The sequence below is a fragment of the Meriones unguiculatus genome, assembly GCF_030254825.1.
Source record: "Meriones unguiculatus strain TT.TT164.6M chromosome Y unlocalized genomic scaffold, Bangor_MerUng_6.1 ChrY_unordered_Scaffold_25, whole genome shotgun sequence".
Lineage (NCBI taxonomy): Eukaryota > Metazoa > Chordata > Mammalia > Rodentia > Muridae > Meriones > Meriones unguiculatus.
This window is the reverse complement of record NW_026843710.1, coordinates 27,137,888-27,153,715: the sequence shown is the minus strand read 5'-3', so window position 1 is coordinate 27,153,715 and position 15,828 is coordinate 27,137,888. Positions and strand designations below refer to the sequence as shown.

Below are 15,828 nucleotides of genomic sequence, written 5' to 3'. Positions count from 1 at the left end.
ACCTCAGGTGCTGATTGGCTGAGATGGAGAATGATGTCATGAAACTGGTGAAAGCCAATAAGAGTTTCAGGAGCCAGTTGTTAAAATGGCCAAGTGGACAGCCTGTTTGTGAGAAAGCACACAACCCAGAGATGGCATTTCCTGTGTCAAAAACTCTTAGTTCAGGAAAAGTGTCACATACTTCTTTCAAATGGTCATTAATGATTATCATGTATTCTGACATGTGACTTTCACATTATCACAGATTCATTTAGTATTTGTTAACAGCACTGATATGCCCTCTTTCATGGAAACATGTACAGTAAATAGTATTTACTGTAAATGCTCCCTGACCAAGGCAGAGACCATCCATGATGGCATGTCAGCAAGCAGTCAGTCATCATTTTGTAGGCGTTCTGCAAAAATGAGAGTTTTTCATACTGAACCACAAGTGGCAGTCAGAGAAAGGAAGAGTGAAAGAGAAAGAGAGAGAGCTAGAGAGACAGATACAGCAATAGAGAGACGTAGACCACCAGGAACATACATGAAAAGTGACAAAAGAGAGATAGACTCTTTGGTAACTTTCATTGGCATGTCAATCTCAAAGTACGCCCTCCAATATTATAACTCCAAAAGGATTTTTTTAATATTTATTTTAATTTTTATCAATTATACTTTTTCAACTTTGTATACCCTGATAACCCCTCCCCCCTCTTAATTCTACCTTTCTTCCCGCTTGTCCACACTTGCCCCTAACCAAGTCCACTGAAAACAGATTTCTTTTCCTTTTTTCTGATTCTAGTCTATCAGATCTCCTCAGAACTGGCTACATTGTCTTCCTCTGTGGCCTGCTAAGGATACAACTTCATCAGGGTGAGGTTTTCAAAGAGAAGGCCAATCACTTCATGTCAGAGGCAGTCCCTCTTGCCATTATTGTGAAATCCACAAGGACACTGAACTGCCATGGGCTATATCTGTGCAGGGGTTCTAGGTTGTCTCCATGAATGGTACTTGGTTGGAGTATGAGTTTCAGGAAAGACCCCTGTGCTCAGATTTTTTTTGGTTCTGTTGCTCTCCTTGTGGTCATCCTGTCCTCTCCAGAACTTACTATTTCCAACTTCTTTCATTTGATTCCATGCACTCTGTCCAACAGTTGACAATAATTCTCAGAATCTGCTCTGGTAGCCTACAGGGCAGAGCCTTTCAGAGGCCCTTTATGGCAGGCTCCTAACTTGTACCTGTTTTCTCCTTCTGCTGTCCATTGTCTTTGCATTTCCAGATGGGGACTGAGCATTTTAACCAGAGACCTTCCTGTTGATTATATTTTTTTAGGTGTAAAGATATTAGTAGGTTTATACCACCTTAGATAGCTATATGAGTGAGTGTATACCATGTGTATCTTGGTGCTTCTGGGCAGCTCACTCAGGATGATCTTTTCCAGTTCCCACCATTGACCTGCAAATTTCATGATTTCCTTGCTTTTTATTGCTGAGAAATATGTCATTGTGTAGATGTACCACAATTTGTGTATCCATTTTTCAGTTGGGGGGCATCTGAGTTTTTTTCCAGGTTCAGACTTTTATAAATAAAGCTGCTACAAATGTGGTTGATCAAATGTCCTTATTGTGTACGCGAGCCTCATTTGGAGATATGCCTAGCAGTGGTATAACTTGATTTTGAGGAAGCACTATTCCTAGTTGTCTGATAAAGTGCCACATTGATTTCCATAGTGGACTTACAAGTTCATATTCCCACCAGCAGTGGTACAAGTTTACTTTTTATGACCGCTTCTATTTCCTTAGGGGATATAAGACTATTTAATTGATTTATCTGGTCTTGATTCAGCTTTGGTAAGTGGAATCAATCAATAAAATTGTCCATTTCTTTTACATTTTTAATTTTTGTGGCTTGTAGAATTATGAAGTAAATCCTAATGATGGTTTGGATTTCCTCAATTGTCTGTAGTTATATCCCCTGTTCATTTCTGTTTTTATTGATTTGGATGGGATGTCTCTGCCTTTTAGTTAGTTTGGCTAAGGGTTTGTCTATCCTCTTCAATTTTTTAAAGAACCAGCGTTTGGTTTCATTGATTCTTTGAATTGTCTTTTTGTTTGTTTGCTTGCTTGTTTCTAATTGACTTCAGCCCTGAGTTTGATTATTTCCAGCAATCTACTTCTTATTGATTGGTCTGCTCCTTTTTCTCTAAGGGTTTTAAGCTGCTTCAATGAGATGTCTGAAATTTCTTCTTGAAGGCACTTAGTGCTATGAACTTTCCTCTTAGCACTGCTTTCATTGTGTCCCATAAGTTTGGGTATGTTGTGCCTTCATTTTCATTGAATTCTAGGAAGACTTTAATTTTTTTTTAAATTTCTTCCCTGACACAGGTGTCATTTAGTAGCAAGTTATTCAATTTCCATGTGTATGTAGGCTTTTTGCTATTTCTGTTGATGTTGAGGTCCAGCTTTATTACATGGTGATCAGAAAAGATACAAGGGAATATTTCTTTCTTCTTGTATCTGTTAAGGCTTGCTTTATAACCAACCATATAGTCTATTTTGAGAGGGTTCCATGAGGTGCTAAGAAGAAGGTAAATTATTTTGTGTTTGGGTGTAAAGTTCTATAAATGTCTGTTAAGTCCATTTGATTCATGACCTCTGTAAGAGACATTATTTTTCTTCAATTTGTTTTGCTGACCTATCGTTGTTGAGAGTGGGGTGTTGAAGTCTCCCACTATAAATGTGTGGGGATTTATGTGTGGTTTATACTTTATTAATATTTCTTTTAAATATGTGGGTACCCTTGTATTTGGACCATAGATGTTCAGGATTGTGATGTCTTCCCAGTGGAATTTTTCCCTGATGAGTATGCAGTGTCCTTCCCCATGTATTTTGATTAATTTTGGGTGAAAGTTCATTTTAATCAGATATTAGAATGGCTATTCCTGCTTGCTTCTTAGGTCCATTTGCTTGGAAAGCAGTCTTCCAGTCCTTTCCCCTCAGGTAATGTCTGTCTTTGTGATTTAGGTGTGTTTCTTGTATGCAACAGATTGTTGGGTCTTGTTGACACATTCATTATGTTACTCTGTGTCTTTTTATTGGAGAATTGATTCCATTGATGTTGAGAGAGATTAATGACCAGTGGCTTTTATTTTGATATTGGCTCTGGTAGTAAGTGTGTGTGCTTGGTGCTTTTTGATTTACTCTAGTGAAGTTAATTATTTCCTGTGTTTTCTTGAAAGTAGCTAGTTTTCTTTGATTGTATTTTTCCTTCTAGTCACTTATATTAAGCTGGAATTTTGTGTAGGTAATGTTGAAATTTGTTTTTGTCATTGAATATCTTATTTTCTCAGTCTGTCTATGAGTTTTAGCCTGGGTGGACATCTGAGTTCTTTAAGGGCCTGCTTGGTATCCATCCAGGCCCTTCTGGTTTTCATAGTCTCTGTTGAGAAGACAGGTGTGATTATGATGTGTTTGCCATTATATGTTACTTGGCCTTTTTCCCTTGCAGCTTTTAGTATTTTGTTGTTGTTGTTCTGTTCTTTTGATTATTATGTGGTGGAAAGATTTTCTTTTCTGGACTAATTTATTGGGTGTTGTGTAGACCTCTTGTATTCTTATGGGCCTCTCCTTTAAGTTGATAAAATTTTCTTCAATGAGTTTGTTGAAAATACTTTCAGAGCCTCAGAGGAGGAACTTTTCTTTTTCCTCTATTCCTATTGTTCTTAGGTTTGTATTTTTATGTTGTCTTAAATTCCTTGGACGGTCTGTGTCAGGAATTTCTTTAGCTTTATCCATTTCTTTGACAGATACATCAGTTTCTTCCATTGTATATTCCACACCTGAGATTCTTTCTTCCATCTCTTGTAGTCTATTGGTTTTGCTACCCTCTGTACTTCCTGTTTTCTTCCCTAAGTTCTTTCTTTCCACAATTTCCTCTATTTGTGTTTTCTTTAATTTCTCCAATAAAAAATATGCACCACTTAAAGAATTTGCATGTTGTCCTAGTGGATGGGTCATGCTAATCCTCTCTGTATTGTTCCAATTTTAGTATATGTGTTGTCAAAGCAAGCACCACATATTTCTTTCAAGTGGTCATTAATAAAGTCACACGTCCTTGACTTGTGAGTTTCACATTATCACAGATTCAATTATTATTTATTAAATGCACAGATATGTCTCCAGTCAATAAATTTTTTTCTGTGAAAATGCTCCCTGACCAAGGCAAATCTTTGAATAAAAAGCATTTAATTGGGACATTGCTTACATTTTTACAGTGACCATCCATGATGTCATGTCAGCAAGGAGTCGCTTGTAATCCACCAAAACTGAGAGCTTTTCATACTGAACAACAAGTAGCAAGCAAAGAAAGGGAGACTGAAAGAGTCACAGAGACAGAGCAAAAGAGACATATTCAGAAATAGAGAGACCAAGACCAACAGAAATAAAGATATAAAGTAACACAGACTGAGAGAAAGAGACTTCATTCTGTCTGGTCACTTTCACTGGCATATCAACCTGAAGGGACAAACTTTTATAATATAAATAAAAAGGGAATTATAATTTTAATATTTTTATTTTATTTTTTATTAATTACACTTTATTCATTTTGTATCCCTCCATAAACCCTATCCACTTCCATTCCCAACTTCCATACCCCTTCTCCATGCATACCCCTCCCCAAGGCCAGTGATAGAGTAGGTTTTCCTCTCTTTGCTTCTGATCCTAGTCTATCAGATCATATTAGGAGTGGTTGCATTGTTTTTCTCTGTGGCCTGGAAAGCCTGTTTTCATTATTAAGGTGAGGGGATCAAAGAGCAGTCCAATCAGTTCATGTCAGAGGCAGTCCCTCTTCCCATTACTATGGGACATACTTGGACACTGAACTGCCATGGGCTACATCTGTGCCGGGGTTCTAGATTATCTCCATGCATGGTATTTGCTTGGAGTATGAGTATTAGGAAATAACACTGCACTCAGTTTTTGGTTCTATTGCTCTCCTTGTGGAGTTCTTGTCCTCTCCAGAACTTACTATTTCTCACTTCTTTCATTAGGCTCCATGCACTCTGGCCAATGGTTGGCCACAATTCTCAATATCTGCTTGGATAGTCTGCATGCAGAACCTTTCAGAAGCCCTCTGTGGCAGGCTCCTAACATGTTCCCTGTTTTCTTCGTCTTCTGATGTTCATCCTCTGCATTTCAGGATGGGGATTGAGCATTTTAGCCAGAGTCTTCCCTCTTGATTTGTTTCTTTAGGTGTACAGATTTCAGTAGGTTTATCCTATTTTATATGTCTATATGTGTGAGCATATACTGGGTGTATCTTTCTGCTTCTGGGATAGCTCACTCAGGATGATCCTTTCCAGTTCATACCATTGACCTGAAAATTTCATAATTTCCTTGTTTATCTTTTTTTTTAATTGCTGAGTAATATTCCATTGTGTAGATGTACCACAATTTCTGTATCCATTTTTCAGTTGGGGGGAAAATGGGTTGTTTTCAGGTTCTGGCTATTACAAATAAAGCTGCTATAAACATGGTTGAGCAAATGTCCATATGGTGTACTATGGCCTCTTTTGGATATATGCCCAAGAGTGGTATGGCTGCACTTTGAAAAAGTGCTATTCCTAGTTGTCTGAGAAAGCACCAGATGATTTCCAGAGTGGTTGTATAAGTTCACATTCCCACCAGCAGTGGAGTAGTGTTCCCCTTTTTCCACAACCTCTCCAGAATGTGTTGTCACTTGAGTTTTTGATTGCTGTAGAGGAATATAGAATGGCAGTGAAACACTTATAGAAATGCCAATGTCGTTAACCATCAGTGAATTGCAAATCAAACTGAACCTGAGATTTCACCTTATACTCACCAAAATGGCTAAAATGAAGAACTCAAATGACAACATATGCTGGAGAGCATCTCATTATATAGCAGAGAATCCTATCCATGAACTTGTGGTTATCCAACTACCTCAGACCCTATGAGCTCAGGCAGAAACTCTGATCAAGCAGTCCTGGCACTAGCACTATATTTAGATGGTTTGTCTGGAGTACCACAGCAGGAAACACAGCTGCTCTTTTGTCCTAGGCATATAACATGAACACATGTTGTTTTATAGGATTAACATTAGAGTAGATGATAAAGGTAGACAAAAAGTAAGTAAAAATTTGTGGCCCTCAGACTTGTCAAAGATTTTAATACATATGGCATTTTTTTTATTTTTTTTTTATTTTTTTTTTACATATGGCATTTTAATATATGTAATCTTATTATGACAGAGTCCATCCTGTTAAGGCACAAAATAAAATTAATTTAGCTTTTCTACAGCTATACATTTAAAACAAAAGTTTGCCCAATTGTTGAAACTTTAATGGTATTTACTGATGGTTCATTGTCTGGTGTGCTGCCTATGCTTATAAAAGAAAAAAAAATATTTTCAAGTGACTAACAGAGCTGTGCAAATAGCAGAGTTATCTGCAGTATTGGTTATGTTTCAAAGTTTTAATAAGCAGTCTTTGAACATTCATACAGATAGTGCATATGCAGCTCATTTGCCTAGTTTAGAGACTGCAAGTCAAATTCAGACATGTTCTCCTGAATAAATATTAAGTTTTACAAATTAAAAATTTGATACAAAAAACTTTCCCTTTTTTTATAGGACATTTGAGAGCACATTCTAATTTAGCAGGACCCCTTCTAAAGGAAATGCATTGGCAGATAGTCACCAAAGTTTATTGTTCACAGTTAAAAAGAGCCCAGGATGCCCATAATATGCATCATGTTAATAGTCAAACCTTGAGACTTAAATATGGATTGCCTAAGGAACAAGTGCATAATATAGTCAAGGCTTCCAGTACTTGTCCTCAATTTTAGCCTGTTCCTCATTTGGGAGTCAATCCTAAAGGATTGGCTCTAAATCAAATTTGGCAAGTGCATATTACTCATATTCCTGAATTCAAACAATTGAAATACGTGCATGTTTGCATAGATACCAATTCTGGATTTTTTTTTTTTTTGCCACTCCTTAACCACGGAATGCTGTAAAGAATGTTATTGATCATTGCCTACAGACTTTTAAGGTTCTAGGAATTCCTAAGCAATTTAAAACTGACAATGGAACAGGATATACTAGTAAAACTTTTAAAAGATTTTGTTAACAGTTTCAAGTTTCTCATATAACTAAAATACCTTATAATCCACAAGGACAAGGCATTGTAGAGCATGCCCACTAAACAATTAAAATTCATTTGCAAAAACACAAAGAAGGGGGAGGTAATCCCCTGGATACCTAAGAATCACCTTTATCATGTTGTTTTCATTCTGAAATTCTTAAATTGGAATAAGCATGGTAAATCTGCAGCAGATATATTATGTCATAGAGAAAACTTTTGCTAAGGTAAAATTGCTATGGAGCCGACCCTGTACTCATATTGGAATGAGGATCTGTCTGTGTTTTTCTGCAGGAAAATGGTGTAGTTACCAGAATGTCTGTTGTGTCAAGTGGATAAGGAGTTTCTTCTGACAATGATAATGATATCAATGAAGACAAGATGACTCTTTATTGGGCATAGTGGCAAGTTACTAATCCACCTCTACTACATTCACCTTCCTGAAATGATGCTGAAGTCCTTGTTTATGTCAGCAACACTTGGTTGCTGGGTTTTCCTGCTTTTGAAGCAACACAAGTAAAACAGATTCTTAACTTTTCAGGAATAGGAAGAGGTCATCCTCTTTGCTTTACCAGAGAGATTATTCATCACAAACCCTATCAATCTCCCATGTACAGGTCATAGCTTGGAATGCCTACTACTCTGAGTTGGAGTGGCAGCTCAAGCCTTCCTTTGCAACCAGGCAAAGTGGAACATTGGAGGGATATTATTTTCTCTTTTTACAAGAATTAAGTGTGAGTCTTACATCTCCAATGAGTTACCCACCCTGTGAGAAATGGGATCAATACACTTGTCCTCAAATGATGGTTCCTTGGACAAGATGCATCAGAGAAACTGCCACCATATACTCCTGGGACAATGACCAAGCATTTGCAGTCATGGACTGTACTGGTCTATCGTTAAGGGTATTAAGAACTTGGCTTCTGGTAAAAGCACTCAAATTTCCTTTGTTTTAGAAAGAGCTGTTAGTGCTGGACTTTGGAGGACTTCAAATAAAAATTGGCAAACCAACATATGGAAATTGGGCCTGAGTTTGGATATATAGGCATTCTCTCTGGGAATTCAAGTAGCTTTGGGAAATTAATCAAGTATACTTCTGTTTTGGCATGTGTTAATTCTCCTTATTTACTCCTAATTGGAAACATTTTGGCAAGACATTTTGAGAACAATGATACCTATTCAATTTGATGTGTATATTACAAGCATCCTAATTGTTTTAGTGCTGATAATACTTTTTCAGCATTAGTTGTTAAGCAACATGCTTTTGTTATGATTCTTTTTTGTTGTTGTTGTTGTTTTTTGTTATGATTCTTATTAGGGTTTCTGATTCTTGGTATGATGAAAGAGAATTTAATTGGGCTCAGGTCTAGAATCACCTAGTTAGTATTTGGTCTAGCAAAAACTTATCATTGGACTTGTTAACTATGAGAAATAAGATCCATCACATAGAATCTGCCAAGAAACCTAGGTTAGAATTGGCCAATACAGCCTGTCACCTCCTCAGGAGGTGCTTTCCATCCTTTACTGTGTGCTTAAGTGACCCTTTCAAGCATGGCTGATATGGCTTAATTGTTCTGTGCCTGCTATCCTTGTGTGTTACAGTTCAATAACATCAACACACACAAGTGCAGTTGCATGAATTTAAAGTAAAGATCTCTAACAAGCTCATTTGATATGGAAGTAAGGTCATGACTGATAAGAGTAAAATTTTGTTTTTTACAACCTCAGATAGAGGCTTGTAAAAAATTGCATCTGAGACCTTGATGACAAGTAAGAAAAAATGCACATTTTGCCAACCTAATACAGGCTTTCCATAGGACAAAGAAGGGGGACTGAAGGAATCTGGTAATTGGAATTCTGCCTCATGGCCATGGCAGATGCGGTCTTACCTAAGTTTCATATTTCAGAGACAGTCCTTGGCGGTCTCTGCAAGTAGGCTGTTCTGAGCCTGAGAAGTAGGTAGCAAGCTCCCATGAACTTTGGGAACCAGAGAGCAAACTTGGTGTAAACTTGAGTGAATTTCTGGATATCTTGGAGGTGGCACAGTTGTGTTGATACTGTGAAAAAAATTCCTTGTACCCTTTGTTTTACCATGGTTGTTTGCATGTTCATTAAACTGAGACTTGAAGAGGAATCTGTCTTTTCTCCATTATGTGCATCTCTGTTCGCCATTTATGCTCCCTCTTTCAGATAGACGCTGTTAGATGAGTCCACAGGACTGTCAGGTTACCCCTCCTTTCCCTGCTCTTAAAGACTCAATACCCTAGGGAACCCTAGATACTTCCAGTCTATTATTTCAATAAAATGTGAAGGTACATTTAGTCAGTATGCCAGTGAGTGCTCAGTTCAAAGTCACAACCTAGTAAATTAGAGATCCAAGATCACAGTAGGAGACTACCTTGACATTTTGTACATTCCACTTAATACCACATCACTTTGAAACTTTCCTACTTAGGAAGCTGTCCAATTAAATAAACATTAAATTTTCATTTTCTACCTGACATTGTCACAGAGGTAAACAGGAGTAAAGGTGTGGGATCTGGACAAAGGGGTGAGATAACTGCTTGTTGGGTTTCACAAGATAGGGTCAAGTGTACACAGGATCAGAGAAACTGGACACTGAGGAGAGTTTATTTACTCATCTCCATGGAAACCTCAAGATTCTCTTAGGCACTGCTTGGTTGAGAGGGAGAATGATGTCATGCCAATGTTGAAAACAAGTAAGAGTTTCAGGAGGCGGTTATTTAAAAGTCCAAGTGCACAGCATGCTTGAGAAAAAGGCTAAGCAGCCCTACAAGCTTCAATCTGGGCAGCTGAAAACACACAACCCATAGATTACATTTCCTGTGTCCAAGACCCTTAGTTCAGAAAAAAGTATCACATATTTCTTTCAAGTGGTTACAAGTCACATTTCCTTGATATGTGAGTTTCCCATTATCACAGATTTAATTACTATTTGTTAAATGCACACATATGTCCTCAGTCAGTGAATTACTTCCTGTGAAAATATTCTCTGACCAAGGCAGATCTTTGAACAAAAAGCATTATTTGGGACCTTGATTATATTTTGACAGAAACCTTCCAGGATGCCATATCATCAGGCAGTCATCTTGTTGTCATCCTTCAGCAGAACTGAGAGTATTTCATATTGAACCACAAGCAGCATGCTAAGAGAGGAAGACTGGGAAAGATAGAGAAAAAAAGAGTGAGAGAGACAGGTTCAGAAATAGAGAGACCGAGACAGACAGACACAAAGATAGAATGTGACAGAAACTGAGAGACAAAGTCTCCATTCTGTCTGGTCACTTTCATCATCATATCATTCTCATAGCACACCAGAGTGTAATATACTTCCAATAGGAATCATATTATTTAACAAGACCATTCCTCTTAGGCCTTCCAAGACATTTCTTTGAAGGTGTCTAAACATGTAAATATATGAGCTTGAAGGAGACATTGCAATTCAAATCACCAGGATGTGGAAGAAGATGGAGGAAATTCTAGGCTAAAAGAACATAATTATGCTGATAGTCATTCAATACAATGATTAATATCTGAGCAACTACTAAGGTCTAAAGAAGAGGACTGACAATCTCTTGTGGGGAAAATGTGGACTATTTCCATAACAAAGTATTATTATTCAGCTAAGAAAATGACATCAAGATATTTTCAGGCAAATAGATGTAACCAGGAAAAATCATTCTGGGTGAAGTAACTAAAATGCAGAAATTCAAATATGGTATGTATTCTCTTATATGGACGTCTCCTAATAGTGGGGAATAAAGTTCCAATAGGCCATCTATTATGACCAAGCCAGTCATCAACTAGGGAGATTGGGGGGTAGTTAATTGAGTTTGTGGTCCAGGACATCCTAAAAAATATATAAAGCAACCCAGGCTGTTGTTAAAATATGTTGCTCTCTGCCCTCAACTGATAGATAAGTGCCATGTTCTTGAATTCAAAGAGATGCTTCCTTCTTCATCAAGTTTGATTGCATACAGGGACCCACAGTCTGATATCATGCAGAAAGAGATCTTAAAACTCCCAAGTACTGAATGGTATTTCCCTATGAAATTCTCCCTCCACTCAGTTCTCAGTTAATCCTGCAGTATAGCAGGTCGAAAGAGTGTCATAAATAGAGGGAATTGAGGACACAAGGAGAACAATGTCCTGAGAATCAGGGCACAGAGGAAGATGATGCAGTCAGCCTTGATGAGACCTGATGAGGTAGGGTCAGTCAGATAAAAGTTGGAGGAGAATCTCCCCTCTCAGGAAACTAGAGAAAAGTCATAGGGGTAGAAGAAGGCGCTGGGTGGGACTGGAAAGAGAAGAGGGAGGGGGCCAGCAGAGGGTATACTAAGCGAACAAATTGTAATAAATAATTTCATTAGAAAAACATTGATCAAGGTTATGAATCATAGAGCTTTTTGGGACTAATGGCTTCTTCTTGGGGCTGTTGCCAGGTGTGGCAAGAATGAACTCATTTTATTTAAGGGAGTTGGCACTGATATCCTGATCATGTTCCAATGAGTTAATGAACAGCATGTACTTGAATTGATTTATTTTAAAGTGTAAAAAATTAGTGTGACACATGGGTAGAAATTTGAACATGGGAGCAATGAAACAGGAGTATAATGTATAGGATATGAATTCCCCACATAATAAAAAAAAAAACATGTGTTGACTACTTTTACAATGAATGTTAACCGAGAGAAAAGTGTCTGCTAAAGGAGGGCAGAGGTTGACTTTGTAAGGCATGCTTTACAGGATTTCATTATTTCACAGAGAATCCTAGCTATGAACTAGTGGTTTCCTAGCTACCTCAGACCTCCTGAAATCAGGTGGCACTATTGAACAAGCCATCCTGGCACTAACACTACCTTTAGATGGTTTGTCTAAAGGGCCACAGCAGGAAAATAGCTGCTCTTGTATCCTAGGCCTATAAGACAGACATATTTCCGTGTTACCAAAGTCAACCCTTCTCATAGATAGTTGGAAACACTAGTAAGGATCAGCACCAATTGTCAAATAGTTTATTGCTTCTCAGTTCTCTTTTTACATACACTGATACAAACCAGTAGCAGGAATTGTCTGGTTTCCTTCTCTTTACCATGCTCTTAAAGACTCAATAGCCCATGGAACCCAAAGGTCTGAAAGCCTATTATATCAATAAGAATGTGAAGGTACATTTATTGAGTACACAAGTAACTGCTGAGTTCAAAGTCACAACCAAGAAAATTTCAGTTCCAAGACCATATTAAGAGACCATCATGTTTTTTCAGTACATTCCCCTTAATCCCATATCACTTTGAGGCTACTTAGGAAGCTGTCAAATTAAATAAACATTAAAGATTCATTTTCTACATCACATTGTCACAGATTAACAGGAGTAAAGGTGTGGGATCTGGATAAAGGGATGGGATAAAGGCTTGTTGGTTTTCACAAGAAAATGTCACATGTCCACAGGATCAGTGATACTGGACAGTGAGTGAAGTTTGTTTACTCAACTCCATGGAAACCTCAAGACTAATGGCTAATGATGTTGAGCATTTCTTTAAATGCTTCTCTGCCATTTGATATTCCTCTACAGAGAGTTCTCTGTTTAGCTCTGTTCTCCACTTTTTAAGTGGATTACTTGGTTTGCTGGTTTTCAGCTTCTTTAGTTCTTTATATATACTGGATATGAGTCCTCTGTCAGATAAAGGGTTGGTGAAAATTCTTTCCCAATCTGTAGGCAGTCGCTTAGTTTTGATGACAGTGTCCTTTGCTTTACAGAAGCTTTTCAGTTTCATGAGGTCCCATTTATTGATTGTTGTTCTTAGAGCCTGTGCTGTTGGTGTTCTGTTCAGAAAGTTTTCTCCTGTAACAGTGAGTTCTAGGGTATTTATCATTTTTTTTCTAGCGGATTTAATGTGTCTGGTTTTATGTTGAATTCTTTGATCCACTTGGACTTCAGTTTTGTGCAGGGTGATAAGTATGGATCTATTTTCATTTTTCTACATGTAGACATCCAGTTGGACCAGCACCATTTTTTGAAGATGCTATCCTTTTTCCATTGTATGATTTTGGCATCTTTGTCAAATATTAGGTGTCCATAAGTGTGTGGGTTTATTTCTGGGGTTCTGTTCAGTTCCATTGATCCACCATTCTGTTTCTATGCCAGTAACATGCAGTTTTTATAACTGTTGCTCTATAGTACAGCTTGAGTTCAGGGATGGAGATACCTCCAGAAGATCTTTTATTGTAGAGGATTGTTTTAGCAATTCTGGGTTTCTTGTTATTCCATATGAAGTTGAGAATTTTTCTTTCTAGGTCTGTCAAGAATTGTGTTGGCAATTTGATGGGAAATGCATTAAATCTGTAGATTGCTTTTGGTAAGATGGACATTTTTACTATGTTAATCGTGCCAAGCCACGAGCATGAGAGATCTTTCCATCTTCTCATATCTTCTTCTATTTCTTTCTTCAGAGACTTGAAATTTTTTTCATACAAGTCTTTGACTTCCTTGGTTAGGGTTACACCAAGGTACTTTATGTCATTTGTGGCTATTGTGAGGGTGTTGTTTCCCTAATTTCTTTCTCAGCCCTTTTTGTCTTTTGTATGCAGGAATGCTACTGATTTTTTTTCGAGTTAATTTTGTATCCAGCCACTTTGCTGAAGGTGTTTATCAGCTGTAGAAGTTCTTTGGTATTTTTTGGCAGCACTCATGTATACTATCATATCATCTGCAAATAGTGATAATTTTACTTCTTGCTTTCCAATCTGTATCCCCTTGATCTCCTTCAACTGTCTTAATTCTATAGCAAGACATCTAGCACTTCCACAACTATGTTGTAGAGATATGGAGAGAGAGGGCAGCCTGTCTTGTCCCTGATTTCAGTGGGATTGCTTTAAGTTTCTCTCTGTTCAGTTTGATGTTGGCTATAGGCTTGTTGTATATCGCCTTTACTATGTTTAGATATGTTCCTTGTTTCCCTGATCTCTCCAATACTTTAAACATGAATGGATGTTGGATTTTGTCAAATGCTTTTTCAGCATCTAGGGAGATTATCATGTGTTTGTTTTCTTTTTTTCTTTCAGTTTGTTTATATGGTGGATCACATTGTTGGATTTCCATATATTGAACTACCCCTGCATACCTGGGATGAAGCCTACTTGGTCACAGTGGATGATATCTTTGATGTGTTCTTGTATTCGGTTTGCAAGTATTTTGTTGAGTATTTTTGCATCAATGTTCATAAGGGAGATTGGCCAGAAATTCTCTTTCTTTGTTGAGTCTTTGTGAGGTTTAGGTACCAAGGTGACTGTGGTTTCATAGAATGAGTTTGGTAATGTTCCTTCTCTTTCTATTTTGTGTAATAGTTTGAAAAGAATTGGTGTTAGCTCTTATTTGAAAGTCTGATAGAATTCTGCACTGAAGCCATTCTGGTCCTGGGCTTTTTTTGGTTGGGAGACTTTTTATGACCGCTTTTATTTCGTTGGAGGATATAGGACTATTTAATTGATTTATCTGGTTCTGATTCAGCTTTGGTAAGTCAAACCAATCAAGAAAATTGTCCATTTCATTTAGATTGTCAAATTTTGTGGCATTTAGACTTTTGAATTATGTCCTAATGATTGTTTGGATTTCCTCAGTGTCTGTAGTTATGCCCCTCTTTTCATTTCTGATTTTGTTGATTTGGGTGGTGTCTCTCTACCTTTTAGTTAGCTTTGCTAAGGGTTTGTTAACTTGTTGATTTTCTCAAAGAACCAGCTCTTGATTTCATTGATTCTTTGAATTGTTTTATTTGTTTCTAATTGATTAATTTCAGCCCTCAGTTTGATTATTTCCAGATTTTTGCTCCTTCTTGGTGTGTCTGCTTCTTCTTTTTCTAGGGTTTTTAAATGAGCCATTAAGTTGCTTAAATCAGCTGTATCCAATTTCTTCTTGAAGGCACTTAGTGCTATGAACTTTCCTCTTAGCATGCTTTCATTGTGTCCCACAAATTTGGGTATGTTGTGTCTTCATTTTCATTGATTTCTAGGAAGAATTTAATCTCTTACTTTATTTCTTCCCTGACCCAGATTTCATTTAGTAACAAGTTGTTCAGTTTCCACGTGTGTAGGCTTTTTGCTATTTTTGTTATTGTTGAGGTCCAGCTTTATTCCATGGTGATCAGACAAGATACAGGGATTATTTCAATCTTCTTGTATCTGTTGAGGCTTGCTTTGTGACCAACTATATGTTCTATTTGGGAGAAGGTTCCATGAGGTGCTGAGAAGAAGGTAAATTCTTTTGTTTTTGGGTATAAAGTTCTGTAAATGTCTGTGAGGTCCATTTTGTTTCATGATCTCTGTTAGAGACATTGTTTCTTTGTTTAATTTCTGTTGACCTTTCCTTTGTTGAGAGTGGGGTGTTGAAGTCTCCCACTATTAATGTGTGGGGATCTATGTGTGCTTCAAATTTTATCAATGTTTCTTTAACAAATGTGGGTGCTTTTGTATTTGAGGCATAGATGTTCAGGATTGTGATGTCTTCCGGTTGGAATTTTCCTTTGATGAATATGAAGTGTCCTTCCCCATCTCTGTTTAATAATTTTCGTTGAATGTCTATTTTATCAGATATTAGAATGGCTACTCCTACTTGCTTCTTGGGGCCATTTGCTTGGAAAGACGTCTTCCAACCATTTACCCTCAGGTAATGTCTA

The 15,828-nt window shown here is 37.4% G+C and overlaps 1 non-coding gene across 1 annotated transcript; it reads right to left on the bottom strand.

Moving 5' to 3' along the window:
• Nucleotides 1–3,943: 3,943 nt before the first annotated feature.
• Nucleotides 3,944–4,050, bottom strand: LOC132651762 (U6 spliceosomal RNA). The gene has a single exon (XR_009589327.1). It is a non-coding gene; the product is annotated as a U6 spliceosomal RNA (small nuclear RNA).
• Nucleotides 4,051–15,828: the final 11,778 nt, after the last annotated feature.